The sequence below is a fragment of the Peromyscus maniculatus genome, chromosome 5 (assembly GCF_049852395.1).
Source record: "Peromyscus maniculatus bairdii isolate BWxNUB_F1_BW_parent chromosome 5, HU_Pman_BW_mat_3.1, whole genome shotgun sequence".
In the NCBI taxonomy this organism is placed as follows: Eukaryota; Metazoa; Chordata; class Mammalia; order Rodentia; family Cricetidae; genus Peromyscus; species Peromyscus maniculatus.
In genome coordinates this window covers 2,422,428-2,439,172 of record NC_134856.1, presented here as the reverse complement: position 1 = coordinate 2,439,172, position 16,745 = coordinate 2,422,428, and the positions used below count along the sequence as shown (strand labels likewise).

Here is a 16,745-nt window from a genome sequence, read left to right as displayed (position 1 = left end):
CCCAAAGGCTCCAGTATCTCTTTAACCTTTCCAGTTACTGTTATGTTGCTTACTATTACTGACTTTCAGGCTCTATGAGATGCTCCAAGTCTATCCTTGATATTTTCTGTCCTAGTTATAGAATAATGCATTTTCCAAAAAGACTCTTTTCTTGTATAAGCCCCAGGTTCCAAACAGCCAGCTCATGCACTGAGGACAGGTCCCAGTCCCACTGCCTCGATGCCTCCCAAACAGATCAATCTAATCAACTGTCTCACTTATTCAGAGGGCCTAATCCAGTTGGGGGCTCCTCAGCTATTGGTTCATAGTTCATGTGTTTCTATTCGTTTGGCTATTTGTCCTTGTGCTTTTTCCAATCTTGGTCTCAACAATTCTCGCTCATACAAACCCTCTTTCTTGCCAATTGGACTCCTGGAGCTCCACCTGGGGCCTGGGCGTGGATCTCTGAATCCAGTTCCCTCAGTCATTGGATGGGGTTTCTGACATGACAATTAGAGTGTTTGGCCATCCCATCACCAGAGTAGGTCAGTTCAGGCTGTCTCTCGACCACTGCCAGTAGTCTATTGTGAAGGTATCTTTGTGGATTTTTGTGGACCTCTCTAGCACTTTGCTTCTTCCTATTCTCATGTGGTCTTCATTTATCGTGGTCTCTTATTCCTTGTTCTCCCTCTCTGTTCTTGATCCAGCGGGGATCTCCAGCTCCCCCAAGCTCTCTTTCCCTCGACCCTTGTCCTTCATTACTCCCACTCACATCCAGGTTGTTCATGTAGATCTCATCCATTTCTCTGTCATTGGATGATCCATGTGTCTTTCTTGGGGTCCTGTTTTCTAGGTAGCCTCCCTGGAGATATGAGTAGCAGTCTAGTCATCTTTGTTTTACATCTAGTATCCTCCTCTGAGTGAGTACATACCATGTTTGTCTTTCTGAGTCTGGGTTACCTCACTCAGGATGATTTTTTACTAGATGCATCCATTTGCCTGCAAACCTCATGATGTTATTGTTTTTCTCTGCTGAGTAGTATTCCATTGTGTATATGTACCACATTTTATTTATCCATTCTTCAGTTGAAGGGCACTTGGCTCAGCCTGGGAGGAGGGGACTGGACCTGCCTGGACTGAATCTACCAGGTTGAACTCAATCCCCAGGGGAGTCTTTGCCCTGGAGGAGATGGGAATGGGGGGTGGGCTGGAGGGAAGGCAGGGGGTCGGGAGGGGGGAGATCAAGGGAATCAGTGGCTGATATGTAAAATTAAATTATATTATAAAATACAATTAAAAAAAACCTTTTCTTTTATTGGACAATAGCATTAGCAACTATGTTTGACATGCTATTTATTCTTATTTCTCATGGGATATTACTGTTTCTAATCATCTCAAGCTGGCAGAGCAAGAAAATATGTGTGTACATACAAAAACTACACACACACACACACACACACACACACACACACACACACACACACAAACTATCTATACCAGTGCTTTTTGGATCTTTTCCATTGAGAATGCTCTTTATCTGAGAAACTTTCATATGGATCCTGAGCATGCATAAATGTAAAAACATAGATATGCAAATAAAACATTTGCTGATGATAAATCATATAAAATATTTTAAATCAGTTCTTTGACTATGCTTATGGGTGCAATAGTGATACAAATATTATTGTGGTAATCAGTCACTTTGGGGTTTGATTTAAGATCTACTCCACAAGAGAAAACATATGTATAATACTGTAAATCTGGTCTAGAACCCATGGTTGGGGAACTCACATATCACAGAGGTGAACCATATACTCTTAGTCTGCTAAGTAGACACAGTATTAAACTTCCCTCCAAATTCATGTCTCTATACTTATAGATTAGTGCAGTTCTCAGTCTTCATTAGAGAAATATCTTTGCATAGTGACTATTGGTTAACACACAAGCTCACAAATGCTCTATGTGCAGTTGATGTTAGTGGAGTATTCAGCCATAAGTGGGACTTCTACATGAATTGCCAAATCCAAGATCAGAGACCATCTTAGATGAGGGACTAGAAATATTGTAAGAGCCTAGTTTGGGGTATACATGAGTGAAACTGTGTCTCTGGACCTGACATGATGGTTGCACTCACAAACCCACAGAACTTTGGTTAATTGCACAAGATCAAACCAGTCAGTATTCTAGTATGGGGAGTAGAGAAACTCACAAGTCCCTATCCTTGACAAAAGAACTCTTGACAGTTGGTTGCTACTGGAAGAAAGAAAGCAATTTTTTAAAGGATGTGTTCCATAGTAGCTTAATCATTCTCTAATAGATGACCCCACATTCATAAATATACATGAAGCACAAATGGGGACTTGATAAATTATTTTAAATAGAGAGAAAGAGAAAGAGAGAGAGAGAGAGAGAGAGAATGGGGACATAACAGGGTAAGGGACTATATCTGGTAAGAGATAGGAGGAAGAATGTAGGTGAATATGATTAAAATACATTGTCTGAAATTTTTAAGGAATTAACAAAAGCACATATTTTTATTTATTATTTATCTTTTTATTCTTTTTAATTTTAAAAACAAAAAACTCAATTCTTTGGAATTTATATAGTTTTACTATTTCTTAAAGATAAAAGTAAACTTGCCAAGCATCCCTGCATAAGTCCCAGGTTTCAAACAGCTAACTCATGCAACGAGCACAGGACCTGGTACCACTGCCTAGATGCCTCCCAAACAGATCAAGCCAATCAACTGTCTCACCTATTCAGAGGGCCTGATCCAGTTGGGGGCCCCTCAGCCTTTGGTTCATAGTTCATGTGTTTCCATTCGTTTGGCTATTTGTCCCTGTGCTTTATCCAACCTTGGTTTCAACAATTCTTGCTCATATAAAACCTCCTTTCTCGCTAATTAGACTCCCGGCACTCCACCTGGGGCCTAGCCGTGGATGTCTGCATCCATATTCCTCAGTCCTTGGATGGGGTTTCTGGACGCTTGGCTCAATCTGAGAGGAGGGGACTGGACCTTCCTGGACTGAGTCTATCAGGTCGATTTCAGTCCTTGGGGGAGGCCTTGATCTGGAGGAGGTGGGAATGGGGGGTGGGCTGGGGAGAGGGGGAGGGGGGCAGGAAGGGGAAGAACAAGGGAATCTGTGGCTGTTATGTAGAACTGAATAGTATTGTAAAATAAAATAAAAGGAAAAAAAAGAAGAAAAGTAAACTTGCATACTAAAGATATGCACAAAGAATTAAGCCACAGGCTTTGGAGATGGCTCATTAAGTAAAGATATTGGACACCATCCCTGAGATCTTGCAGTAGGTTCCTGAACCCACATGGTAGAGAGAGAGAAATGACTCTCCAAGTTCTCCTCTGACTTCCACACCCATGCTGTGCCATGCATTCATCCATACATATCACACACACACCACAAAGAAGAAAGAAATCAATCAAATAAAAGTAATTAAATTGTTGAATAGTTGATGCTGCAGGATGTACAAGTTCTCTCTCTCTCATAATTTTCTATTAGTATTGACAATATCACATCATTAGGATATTAAGATGCATCAGACTTATCCATTTGTCTATTAATAACATATTAATTATTGCCAGTTTTGAGAGAAATGTGGCTAAAATACTATAGGAGTGCTTTTCTATGGGCATATATCTTTCAATAAAGATAGATTCATTAAACAAAATTACTAATTGGTAAATGATCCAATGAACAGGCACTCTCAAAAATAATAATAAAATGGTCAATACGTGCTTTACGTGTTTTTTTTTTTAAGGGCTCAACATCCCTAGTCATCAAAGTAATGCAAACTATATTTACATTGGGATTTCATTTCACCCGAGTAATAACTGTTATCATCATGGAAATAAATGGCAATAAACACTGATACAGAGAAAAAACTAACCTCTGTTCACTAATGTTAGGAATGTAAACTGATGTAGATATGGTGGAAAACCAGGGGGAAGCTCCTCAGAAATAAACTACAAGTTACACCCATGTTACCGCAACAATATTGCTGCTGCGTAAACAAAATAGGAACAGGGACAACACTAATAGACATGCTGCTAATGTGGAAGGGAGAGTCTCATGGGTAACATCCCTAGATAAAGAACTATTGGCAGCTAAGGACTGCTGAGAAAGAGAAAATATTCCCCAGGGATAAGCCTTGTGTGTGTGTGTGTGTGTGTGTGTGTGAGAGAGAGAGAGAGAGAGAGAGAGAGAGAAAGAGAGAGAGAGAGAGAGAGAGACAGAGACAGAGAGAGAGAGAGAGACAGAGACAGAGACAGAGAGAGAGAGACAGAGAGAACTGTTTACATAAACAGTGTGCAAAAAATGTCAAAAAAAAAAGTGTGACTGCAGGGAAGCAGGTAGGCTAGCTGCAAATACCTTCCCCTCTCCCTCCTCTCCTCCAAATCCAATCCCCTAGTCTCATCACCAACACTGTGGCAGACTACCTGTTGTGGCCACTCCTTACTCCCTGCCCCCATTCTCAGGGAATTAAGCAGATTATGGTGAAACACCCTGCTTTCCTCCCTCCTGTGAAACACTTGATTCCCCCCAATCTATCCCCATTTCTAAATGTCAGCTCCAAATACCTAGAAACACCTAATACTCAGAACCCCCAGTGGCCACACCTGATCGGATCCCAACAGAATTACCCCATACTCTTCTAGGAACTAGAAAGAACAACAGAAATCAAAAAAACAAATTCCCTACCAAACAAAGATGACACTGGACATCAGTTCCTAGAATTACGATTTTCCAAAAATGGTGTGCCTACATGTCAGCCTGAAATTCAAATGATAACATCCAGGACAATGGCAGACTTGGAGGTTCTTTGTCTCATAATGTTGTGTCAAGCATTTTTTTAAAAAAATATCATTTTTATTTATATATTTATTTATTCTCTGTCTCTGTCTCTGTCTCTGTCTCTGTCTCTGTCTCTGTCTCTGTCTCTCTCTCTCTCTCTCTCTCTCTCTCTCTCCCAAATGGCCCTTTGCCTATATTATGGCTTCCAGTTTAGTGTTTTTATGGGATCCTGAGTGTGTACGAATGGGTCTTTGCATCTATAACTGTTTCTTGTGCCTTATTTTGGGTCCTTTTCGTTCTGTTTGTTTGTTTTGTCCAACTCCAATGTGCTATTTTTATTTCATCTTATTCTATTTTATTTCATCTTATTTTATTATTATCCCTTAGAAGCATGTCTGTTTTCTAATGAGAGACACAAATAGGCAGATTGGGATGGGATGGAGAGGTGGAGATATTCTAGATCTAACATCAACCTTGATGAAACCATTATACATCATACATATATACACATAATATCTGTTACCCTGTAAACTTGTACAATTAAATGTTAAAAAAATAAACATGATTTATTTTTAATTTTTCTATTTATCCCCTTTTATTGAACATAGATTCTTTACTCATATAATATATCTTGATTACAGTTTCCCCTCTCTCTGCTCTTCCCAGTTCCTTCCCACCTCCCCTCCCCTCTGGATCCACTTTCTGTCTCTCATTATAAGAGAACAGGCTTCTAAGAGGTAACAACAAAACATGATCAAATAAAATATAATAAGATGAAGCAAAAACTATCATATCAAAATTAGACACAGCAACCCAACAGGATGAAAAGATTCCCAGGAGCAGACAAAAATCTCAGAGACCCATTTGTTCTCATAGTGAAGAGCCAAGAAAAATACTAAGCTAAAAACCTTGATATATTCATAGGACCTGGTGCAGACCTATGCAGGGCTGTGTTTGCTGCTTCAGTCTCTGTGAGTTCATATGCACTTTGTTTATTTTGATTCAGAGGGCCTTGTTCTCCTGGTGTCCTCCATCCTCTCTGGCTTTCACACTATTTCTGCCTCCTCTTCTTGGGATTCCTTGAGCTCTGCAGAGAGGGATTTGATGGAGACCTCTAGTTTAGATTCTATCTCCACAAAAATGTCTGGCAGTGGATCTTTTACAGTTGGAGTTTTCTCCAGTCTTGCTCAGGCTCAAGTAAACACACAGAGACTTATATTACTTATAAACTGTATGGCCATGGCAGGCTTCTTGCTATCTAGCTCTTATGTCTTAAATTAACCCATTTCTATAAATCTATACTTTGACATGTGGCTCGTGGCTTACTGGTATCTTTACTTCTTCCTTTTCATGGTAGCAGCAGCTGGCAGACTCTCCAGACTCAGCTTCCTGTTCCCAGCATTCTCTTCTCTGCTTGTCCTGCCTATATTATACTTCCTGCCTGGCTACTGGCCAATCAGCATTTTATTTATCAATCAATCATAGCAACAAATTCACAGCATACAGAAAGACATCCCCAGCAGTCTTTGCATCTGTTCCCATATGCTGCTGGAGGAAGCTGCTCTGATGATGCCTGGATAAGGCACTGATCTATGAGTGTAGCAGAATACCATTAGGAATCATTTTTTTATACCTTTTTTGTTTGTTTGTTTCTTAGATCAGTAGTATATGGTTTTACCCTAGGTCGCTGGAATATCTAGTCTCTGGGGTGTGTTTTCATTCTCATGGAGTGGGTCTTCAGTCAAATCAGACACTGGTTGGCTACTCCCACAAGTTCTGTCCAATCATCACCCTATCATATTTTGCAGGCAGGACAGATTGTAGGTGAAAGGCTTTACGGCTGGGTTGGTGTCTACATTTCTCTTTTGGTAGCCTACAGAGTATCTTCTCACACCAAAGAGACTATAACACAGGGGTGAAGGCTCCATGTAGGTACCAGCTGTATTTCTCCATGTTCAGTCAGTTGTGTGGGTGTTGTCTTCAGGAATGGACCCCCACTGTTACTTTGCTGAGAGCAGCTTGTTTTCTTAGCAACAGCCTGGGGATTTCCATGGGATCCCCTTGGCCAACAACTTAATTGAATGCAACCCAGTCCTACCACTGGAAAACTCATTTGGCTACAAGAGGTGGCCAGTTGATACTCCATATTTCCCCTTACTAGAAATCTTCACTAGGATCACTTTCATGTATTCCAGGAAGTTTCTACTGCACTAGGTTTCCACAACCCCCACAAATGTCCCCCAATTCCAGCCATCTCTCCCTATAATCTCTCCCTCTACCCCACCTTTACCTACTCCTAAGCCCTAGCTCCCATCTCCATCTCTCCATCTGCCCTCAGTTTGCTCATATATACATATATTTAAATAATACCTTATTATCACATTTATGAACAAATATTTTGGTTACAAGATCTTTCTTTAGATATTTGCACTGGAACAATTTTCTACCAGTGTATTGCCTTCTAGTTAATTATGTTAACAATGGTTTACTTATACCAAAAGTTGGTCATTTATTGAGGTTCAACTTACATTTTCTTTTATGAATTTTACATTTGTGTTGTAACAGTTAATATCCCCTAGCAAATGGAAAGTTTTTTCTTTGTGAGTTTCTTTTCCAAAGGAGTGTCAATCATATTTCAGGACAGGCCCCATGCCTAGGAATAGTTGGCAAACAAGATGAAATCAGGGATATTTTGTGGGAATTTTGTTTCATTTTGCTTTATCTTGCTGTTTGATTTTCATTTTCAATTTTATATTTTTGTGGGAGGTTATTTCTTGTTTTGTGGAGCTTTTTGTTTGTTGTATTGAGATGGATGCATGTGGCTGGGTGGGTAGGTGAATGGGAAAGATCTGGGAAATGCTGGGTCAAAAGAAAAGCATGATCAAAACATATTGTATGAAATATATTCTAATAAAACACCCACAGAAATAGTGTTATGTAGATTTTTCTCCTTTATTTTTTCTAGTGCTTTTAGTGTTCAGTGTTCTGTGATCTAGTTTGATTACATTTTGTGAAAATATAAACATCATAGAAACTGTTTTTTTCATAATTGATTTTTGTGAGTCTATTCACACTTTCAATTTCTTTTGTAGAACAAAATTCTTTTTTTCCTTGATTTTTCATATTGTTTTTCTATTCTCTATTTTATTTGGTGTCAATCCAATTATTTTCTTCCTATTTTCCTAATGTTTGCTTGTAACATTCTTTCTGTTGTTTAAGTCATTAAGTTGTGTTGTGGAATTTGGATCTTTCTTCTTCCTCCATGTGTCTATAATGATGAAGTATCCTACAGAGCTCTGTTTCCATTTCATCCTTTGAAATAGGAAGTTGTTTTAGCTTCATTTGTCTGAAAGTATTTCTGGCTTCCCTTGTATTTTACTTTGTGAATCATTAGCTTTTTAAGAGTGTTTAATTTAATTTCTGCATGTTTGTGAATTTCCCTTTTTCTTTGTGTTACTATTTTCTAATTCCATCCCTGTTTATACAAAGAAGATATTTTTGCATGTTTTTAAACCTTTAAAATAATTGTGATTATTATATAATTACAATAATTTTTTCTTCCCTTTCTTTCCTCCAAACCCACCCATATATCCCTCCTGACTCTCTTTCAAATTCATGGTTTCTCTTTACATTAATTGTTGCTACATGCATGTATGTATTTATATATACATGTATATTCGTAAATACAACTTGCTCAGTCTGTCTTATGTTACTCATATGTATGTTTTCCGGGCTGACAATTTGGTATTGGACAGCCAATTCATGTGTTCTTTCCTGGGAAAGATGATTTCTTCTGCTCTCAGAATTCCTTAGTTGCCTGTAGTTCTTTGTGTAGTGTTGAGGCCTCATAGTCTTTCCCCTGTCCACTTTGGTATGTTCGTTTTTGTCACCCTTGTGTAGCTCACATTTGAGCATTCCTATTGGGAGACTTTACAGGTGTAGCTTCTGACATTGCTAGGTAGCATAATGTCTCAATAAATTTCCTGATCAATCTTTCTTCCTTCTCTTCTGCAATGTTCCTTAAGCATGAGGTGTGGGAATGTTTTCTAGATGTATCCATTGGTGGGTTTGGTTATTAATTCAACATGTAGTTCTACCTGGTTGCAGTTTCATTTGTATTTCAAAAAAAAGTTATTTGTTCTGTTGTTGGAAAGAGTACAGAGTATGTGGCTATTCCATCTAGCTGCTGCATCATAGAATTCATGTCTTCTCTGTCTTTACTGATAAGCCCATTTGTTCCACCAAGCCTTTCAAATGAGGAATTAACCCCTCAAGTTATTATTATAGCTCTATCTATGGCATCCCTTAATAACATCAGTGGTTCATTTCTATACTTATGGGCTGTGTTGTTGCACATGCAGCTTGTATACAATGCATAATAATTATATATTAAATATAATACTTAAATAATTTCATAATGTGACTATTCAAACAACATAGGATATCCTCATTTTTTTCCTAAACTCTGTTTATCTAATATTTGTATTGTTACCAAAGAATGACATTCCCATCATCTAATTTTATTTCCTTGTGTTTTTAAGTTGACACTGAATTTCTTCTGAAGAAAACTTATTCATATTGTGTTTCTCTTTTTTATTTAGTAATTCTGTCCTATCTGCTGATCTCTGCCTTTTAGTTGGACAATTTGACTCATTTACATTTTAAATTTTAGATATTTTTAGTAAAGGATGGCTTGTTTCCCCATCATGCTTCCTCTTTTCTCTTTGTGCATCGTGCCTTCCACCCTTCAGTTTCTCCCACTTGGCTTTAATGTGTGTAATTTATTTTTTGTATGCAACATTTTAATTCTTTTCTCATTTCTTTTTCTCTCTACAGTTTAGCATTTGTTTCCAGTGGTTACCCCAGAGATCATAACTGACATTGTAACAATTAACAACTAACTTTGAATCAATGTTAATTGAATCGAATGCAAATTATTTTCTTGATTTTTACAACTTTATTGCCCATCAAAATCAATTTACTGCTATTGTTTTATACCTTTATCTTTTTTCCTCATCAAGTAGCAAACTTTAATATTAAATGTTCATTTTATAAAATGAAGCACAGGAAGCACGGGCTCTCACTAAGAGTTCTGTCAGGGGGCTGCGGCTCTGAGCAGAGCAAGAGCAGAGCCACACATGTAAAGACTGGTTCTCAAGGCCATTGCAGGAGCCTAGGGCAGGCTTTAGCACAAAGGGAGGGCTGTAAGAGGGCATGGCAAGTGGCTGAGTGGGGCTCTGTGAGACTGAAACCCAGCAGTGAAAGCCACTAAGAAGGAAGAAGCCCCCACCACCAATGTCACAACACCATGTGGCTCTGTCCTCACCTTTGGCTGAATGTCAGACTCTCACCACCAAGCAGGGGTTGGGTTAAGTCTGGGCTGAGGCATCTCAAGCAAACTAAGAAGGGAATTAAAAAAACCTGTGACAAGTGGATGAGGCTGTCCAGGGCACAGTGTCCATTAGGTACAGCAGTCCCAGGCACCCCACGCCCTGCCTGCTCTCTGAGAGTCTCACTGGAGTAGGAGCTGGCAGGCCTCATCTCAACTGACAGAATTGTACTATCGTACTTGGTGAGGGACAAAGAGCTTCCTGACAGCTGAGACCTCTCCAGGCTGTCCCAGCACTGGACAGTTCTCTTTGCTGTCTGACCCAGCAGGCTAGACCTTGGACTGCTTAAAGGAGTATAGAGGGCACATAGAGTGGTAGTTGTCTGTTCGACCAATCACCTCCACCTCTTTCTCCAGGCCCAGCCTCTTGGTGTAGGTGGCTTCTCCGAAGCACTCCATACATGGGGCAGTCAGCTTCACTACACTCTCAGTCAGGAGAACCAGGTTCAAAATGCTGCTGAAAGCCTTCCTCTACAAGGTTCCATCTAGTGCTGCCACAATCACTGTCTTCTGGGGGATGTCATTCTGTATGCTGTGAATATATGTTGTTCTCATTGGTTAATAAGCTGCTTTTGCCTACAGCAAGGCAGCTTAGAGGTAGGCAGGAAATCCAAGGAGAGAGACAGGAAAGAGAAAGGTGGAGTCTGCCCAAGGAACAACATGCCAGCAGACCAGTAATCCACTGAATATGTGGCAATACATAGATTAATAGAAATGAATTAATTTAAGATACAAGAGCTAGCTAGCAAGAGACCTGCCATAGACCTTACACTTTGTAAATTATATAAGCCTCTGTGTGTTTACTTGGGTTTGAGTGGCTGTAGGATCACAGGTGAGAGAGATTTGTCTGGACCGTGAGGGCCCTGGGAGGGACTGGAGAAACTTTAGACTACAACTGTTTTGCTGCATTGGCCATCACTTTGCAGAACACCATGATGTCAGAGAAAAATTGCTCTTCATCCATGCCAATGACACTCACAGCCAGGGCTTTCTGGGCCACATCCTAGAGCAGAGAGGCCTGCAGTGAACCTATGGTGTTCTGTTTGTGTGTGGAGAAGCTGCTGCTATAGAGCGAATCTTTGGCATACTTGAAGACCAGGTACTTCTCAGCAATCTGAAAATGCCAGACTCTTATAATTACCTCAGTGCTTTTTCCTGAGAACATGGGCCTGAGGATCACCTGGATCTGCTCCCAGGTCTTGCTGGGGGATCTGGGCAACACAGTGGGCAGACTCATAGAAGCTATTCCAAACTTTGGGGGTCTTCCTGTCTATTTTATATTTTTTTACTTAAAAATTATAATTAGAATAAACAATATTAGCTTTCAAGCCTGAATAACATTTCTGGTAAACACAGGTCCAATCCTGACAGTGGCCTCAATGCTTGTTTATTTGTAATGTTTTAACTTCTTCAAAGATAGTTAAACCAGGTATAGAAGTAGATAATTGTTTTTGTTTGTTTGGTTGGTTGGTTGGGTTTTTTTCCGCATATTAAAATTTCCCCTGGTTGGCAAGAAGACATCTACAGTCTACCTCATGTAATTCCACTCAGGTGGGTGCTAGATACTCACAGGTCAGCCTGGCCCATCAAGGCCTGGGCTGGTGGGAAGATACATACTCCACAGGCCTGACTGGCACAATATAATGAGCAAATATGTGGTGGAGAAATGAGAGAGAAAGAGAAGTGGAGTGGTTCATGTTCTGTGGAAAGAGGCAGAACTGAAGAAGTTAAGGTGGTAGGAAGTAGACTGATATGGGTGGCAAGCCTCCAGGCTCAGGCTGCTGCCAAGGTCTATGTCTGGATCTTTGATCCTACCACAGTCAGTATCTGTGTGAACAACATCCATGGCCCATGTTGCCACCAAAGGCCACAAGGATGCCTAGTGTCTGGGCCGCCGCCTGTGGCCATGTTGGTATCTGAGGGCAGTGCTGCAGCCACAACCATAATGATCTAGGTGGCTTCTGATGGCACCTGGGGCCATGGTGTCATCCAGACCCAGCTGCTGCCAAGGACCATGTCTGGGTTTCTGCTCCTACTGCAGCAGGGGTGCATGTTGAAGTTCAAGGCCCATGTTGCCACCAGAGGTCACATTGAAGCCTGGGGTTAGGGCTGCAACCTGTGGCTTTGTTGGTGTCTTCAGGCTATGCCATTGCCAGAACCATCTTGATCAGAGTGTCCTGTGCTTCCACCCAGAATCAGGATGTTATCCAGGCCAGAGCTGCAGCTAAGGGCCATGTCTGGGTCCATGGTCCTGCTGCAGCTGGGGTCTGTGCTGATGTCTGTGGCCCATGTCACCTCAAAGGCCATAGGGACCATAAGTGATGAAATCAGAGGGCAATACCGACTCAGCCATGCCCTTTGCTGGCCCTGGGAAAGCTGGTGTGCCCCTCAATACACACTGCAACAAAAGAGTGGGACAGGATCCTCGTGGGAGTGGTGGGTCCCCATCTCACCTGTCACTCAGGAGAGATGTTCCCACCACTCACCATGAGTGAGGGATAACTAACCCTGATGGCATGGGCATAGGGGAGCTGGCTCCGCCCCTCACCTGAGAGAGGCAGCCCCAGTGGCCCAGACTAATCAGCTCAGTTACCACCCAGGCCCACAGCCAGGCCTTGGGTTGGCCCATCCTAACATTTACCACATCCATATCTTGCTGGGGAGCTGGTCCTGTGGAATGATACCCACATGATCTCTATGACTCAGGGCAGATATCAGAGGAACTTCAATGAGGATCCAGTGATGATGGCATACCAGAAACCAGAGGCCTCGAACCAGACCAATGACTCCTTGCACAAAACATTTGCAAGTAAAGGTGTTTGGACAAAAAGGGTAAACTGTGTGACACATCACAGCTCCCAATGCCACTAGGACAAATGAAGAGGTGTTTGAGAGGCAGGAAAGATGGAAGAGTGAAGAGGGTTTTTTTGTTTGTTTGTTTGTTTGTTTGTTTACTTGCTTGATTGTTTTTTAAAATTTTTTTCTCTTGTGGAGACACTGCCTGGGTGAGAGGAGAGTATCGGGGGACTTGGAGTGAGCAGAATTAGGGTGCATGATGTGAAATTCCCAAAGAATTGATAAAAAAATTATATTAAATTAAAAAAATTCCCCCTGCCCTATCTAGCTGGAAATAGACCTATGGTATTCTAAGCATGATGGGCCTCTTCTCTCTACTTTCAAAGATATCTCTTGGCTTGGTGCAGCAGCTTAATAATAAGATGGAGTCATCATCCTTTTGAGGTTTCTTTCTTTCTTTCTTTCTTTCTTTCTTTCTTTCTTTCTTTCTTTCTTTCTTTCTTTCTTTCTTTTGTCCTTCCTTCCTTCCTTCCTTCCTTCCTTCCTTCCTTCCTTCCTTCCTTCCTTCCTTCCTTCCTTCCTTCCTTCCTTCCTTCTTCCCTGTCTTATTTCCTTTCTTCTTTTTATTCTCTCTTTTCTGTCAGAAGTACACTGAGCCTCTTGGATATGCAGGATAATGTCTTTTATCAAAAATAGAAAATTTGGAGCTGGTGAGATGGCTCAGTGGGAAAAAGTACTAACAAAAGTGTCAGCCTTCAAAGACCTAATGCCCTGAATGTGTGGTGGAATCAGAGAACCAACTCCTGAAAGCTGTCCTCTGACTTTGCCACTGTGGGATGAGCACATCTATATTTAAACATTCTTTCCTTCTATTTCTCTATCTCTAAGAAGTCATTATGTGCGTATGAGTCATTTGATTATGCTCTACAGGTTTTATTTAGTAATTGTTCTTTGTAGTTCTTTTTCTCTCTGTATCCTTCAGACTAGTTCAATTAACTTGGCCTTTCTTCTGCCTAATTAAATGTACTGTTGAACTTCTCCACTGTTTTTCTTTTATTAACTTAAATTGTTTTAATTCCAGAATTTTTCCTTGATTTCTTTTTAGTGGTATACAATATTTTATTGGTATTCTCTGTTTTCTGAGAATATAATCTACTGATTTATTTTAGGTGTTTTGTTCATAGCTTTCTATACATTTTGGTGTTGTGGAGAGAGTTGGTTAAGACACTTCATCTCTTTGCTGGAGATGTAGCTTGGTAGCTGAAACTTGAACTGAGGTGCTGAGGCCTTGACTTCTATCAACAGCAGAACAAAATGAAACAAAGCCCTCATTTATTAATGAATTCTCATATTGTTTGGAGAAAAATCTTGGCCATGTCTTATTCTTTTTTTATTTAAAAAAATTGTTCATATTACATACCAACCACAGATCTCCCTCTCATCCCTCCTCTCGTCCCCTGCTTCCCCCCGCATCCCCTCCTCCAACATGGTAAGTTTTCCCATGGGGGGACAGCAAAGCCTGGTGCATTCAGTTGAGACAGGACCAAGCCCCTCTTTCTGCATCAAGGGTGAGCAAGGTGTCTGACCATAGGTAATTGGGTCTAGCTCATGCACCAGGGATAGATTCTGATCCTTGTGCCAGGGGCCCCTCAAACAGACCCAGCTATGCAACTGTCTCCTGTATGCAGAGGGTCTAGTCTGGTCCCATGCAGGTTCCACCACTGTCAGTCTAAAGTTTTTGACTTACTATGAGCTTGTTTCAGTTGTCTCTGTAGATTTTCCCATCATGACCTTGACATCCCCCCTCCCCCCACCCCCCGCTGCGTGCTTACTCATACAATCCCTCTTTTTTCTCTTCAACTAGACTCCTGACGCTCAGCCTGGTGCTTGGTTGTGGATCTCTACATCTGCTTCCATCAGTTACTGGATGAGGGCTCTATGATGACAGTTAGGGTATTCACCAATCTGATTACCAGTGTAGGCTACTTCAGGCACCCCCTCCACTATTGCTAGTAGTCTATTCTGAGGTCATCCTTGTGGATTCCTGGGAATTTTCCTAGCACCCCTTACTCCATAATGTCTCCCTCTATTAAGATATATCTTTCATTGCTCTCCCTCTCCATCCCTCCCCCAGCTCAACCATCCCATTTCCTCATATTCGCATCCCCCATCTCCTACCCTCTATTGCCCCCCCCATCCCCAGTTTACTCATGGAGATCTCCTCTTTTTCCCCTTCCCAAGGTGATCCATGCATCTTTATTAGGGAACTCCTTGTTTCCTAGCTTATCCAGGGCTGTGGGTTGTGGTCTGGTTACCCGTTGCTTTACATCTAGTATGCACTTATGAGTAAGTACATACCATGTTTGTCTTTCCCAGTCTGGGTTATATCACTTAGGATGATATTTTCTACTTCCATCCTTGCCAGTTTCTTATTCTTAACAGAAAAGTAGGCAAGATTTTTTTTCTTTGCTTGCATTATAATTCCTTTGCTGAACCTTGGTATTTTGAGTACCATAATATAGCAATATTAAAAATGAGATCCTCATGTTTCATTATTGCTGCTTATGATAGGTTTTTGTTTATTGTTTGTATTTCTCTATTTTTCTGTAAAGTCTACCACATTCATTAATTCTTCTAATTTACTGGTGGAATTCTCTGAAACATCAGAATCTCCATTCTACACCAGGAGGAGGAGGAGGAAGAGGAGGAGGAGGAGGAGGAGGAGGAGGAGGAGGAGGAGGAGGAGGAAAACAACAACAACAACAAAATTGATGACATTTCTATTCTTTGCAGATTGTTAGTTTGGGGACACTGACCCTTAACCAGTCTATCTGTAGTTCAGTGTTAACCTCTTTCTGGTATGGAGTCTGAAAGTCAGACTTAAAGGTTTCATGCACTCTTGAGTTACCTCTAAGCATCTGTCCAGCCCTGGCAGTATGCTTGGATTTCTTAATTATCTATTAAAAAGAGAGATTTAAACATCCACTTCTCCAGCAGCCAAATCCTCCACATTCCTCTCCAGAGTCTAACTTCATGAGGCTCCCTGACCCTCTCTATCCACATACCCTCCCCAACATGCCAAATCTAGTCTATGTCCCATATCCAGTGCTCTGGTTTACTCTGGATACCACTCTTTGCACTAAAACCAATTTCTAGGTTTCTGTCAGGCCAAACTTTTCCACTGAGTCAAATCTACCTCCACAATCCAGGCTTATGTGGAAGGCACAATATTTATCCAGCCCAGTCCTTTCTGTCCACCTGAGTTAATTCCATCCACTCCATTTCCAAGCCCCCCCCATCATGCCTTCACATAATCTATTCATCCTGAACTTCCTGTGTCCATGTCAAACTTAGAAAAAAATAAAAGAGCTCTACAGGACTAGGCCCCAAAATACAAACAATGTGAAAGATCAAGCCAGAATCCTCTCTGCAAAATTTATCAGTCCTGTAAAAATGTTCACCAATATGAATTACCTAGATGAACCATAGGACATAGAATTGAAAAGAACAATCATAAACATCATCAAAGAATTGAGTCTAAAGAAGACACAAAGAAACAGCTCAATGAATTTAAGAAGAAAGAGCTTAGGACTCATGGAAATGACAAAGACAATCCAAGGCCTGAGAATGGAGTTCAAGAAGGAGCTAGAAACACTGAAGAGGACTCAAGATGAAATGAAGGTGGAAATGAAAAACCAAGTACTTCAAGTATAAAACACAAAGGAAAGCCTTACAAATAAAGTGAATTAAGCAGAAAAAAGAATATCACG

The 16,745-nt window shown here is 40.9% G+C and overlaps 1 pseudogene; it reads right to left on the bottom strand.

Annotated features, from left to right (window-relative positions):
* Positions 1-10,332: 10,332 nt before the first annotated feature.
* LOC102927114 (thymidine kinase, cytosolic pseudogene) lies at positions 10,333-12,123 on the bottom strand (annotated as a pseudogene).
* Between the last annotated feature and the right edge of the window lie 4,622 nt (positions 12,124-16,745).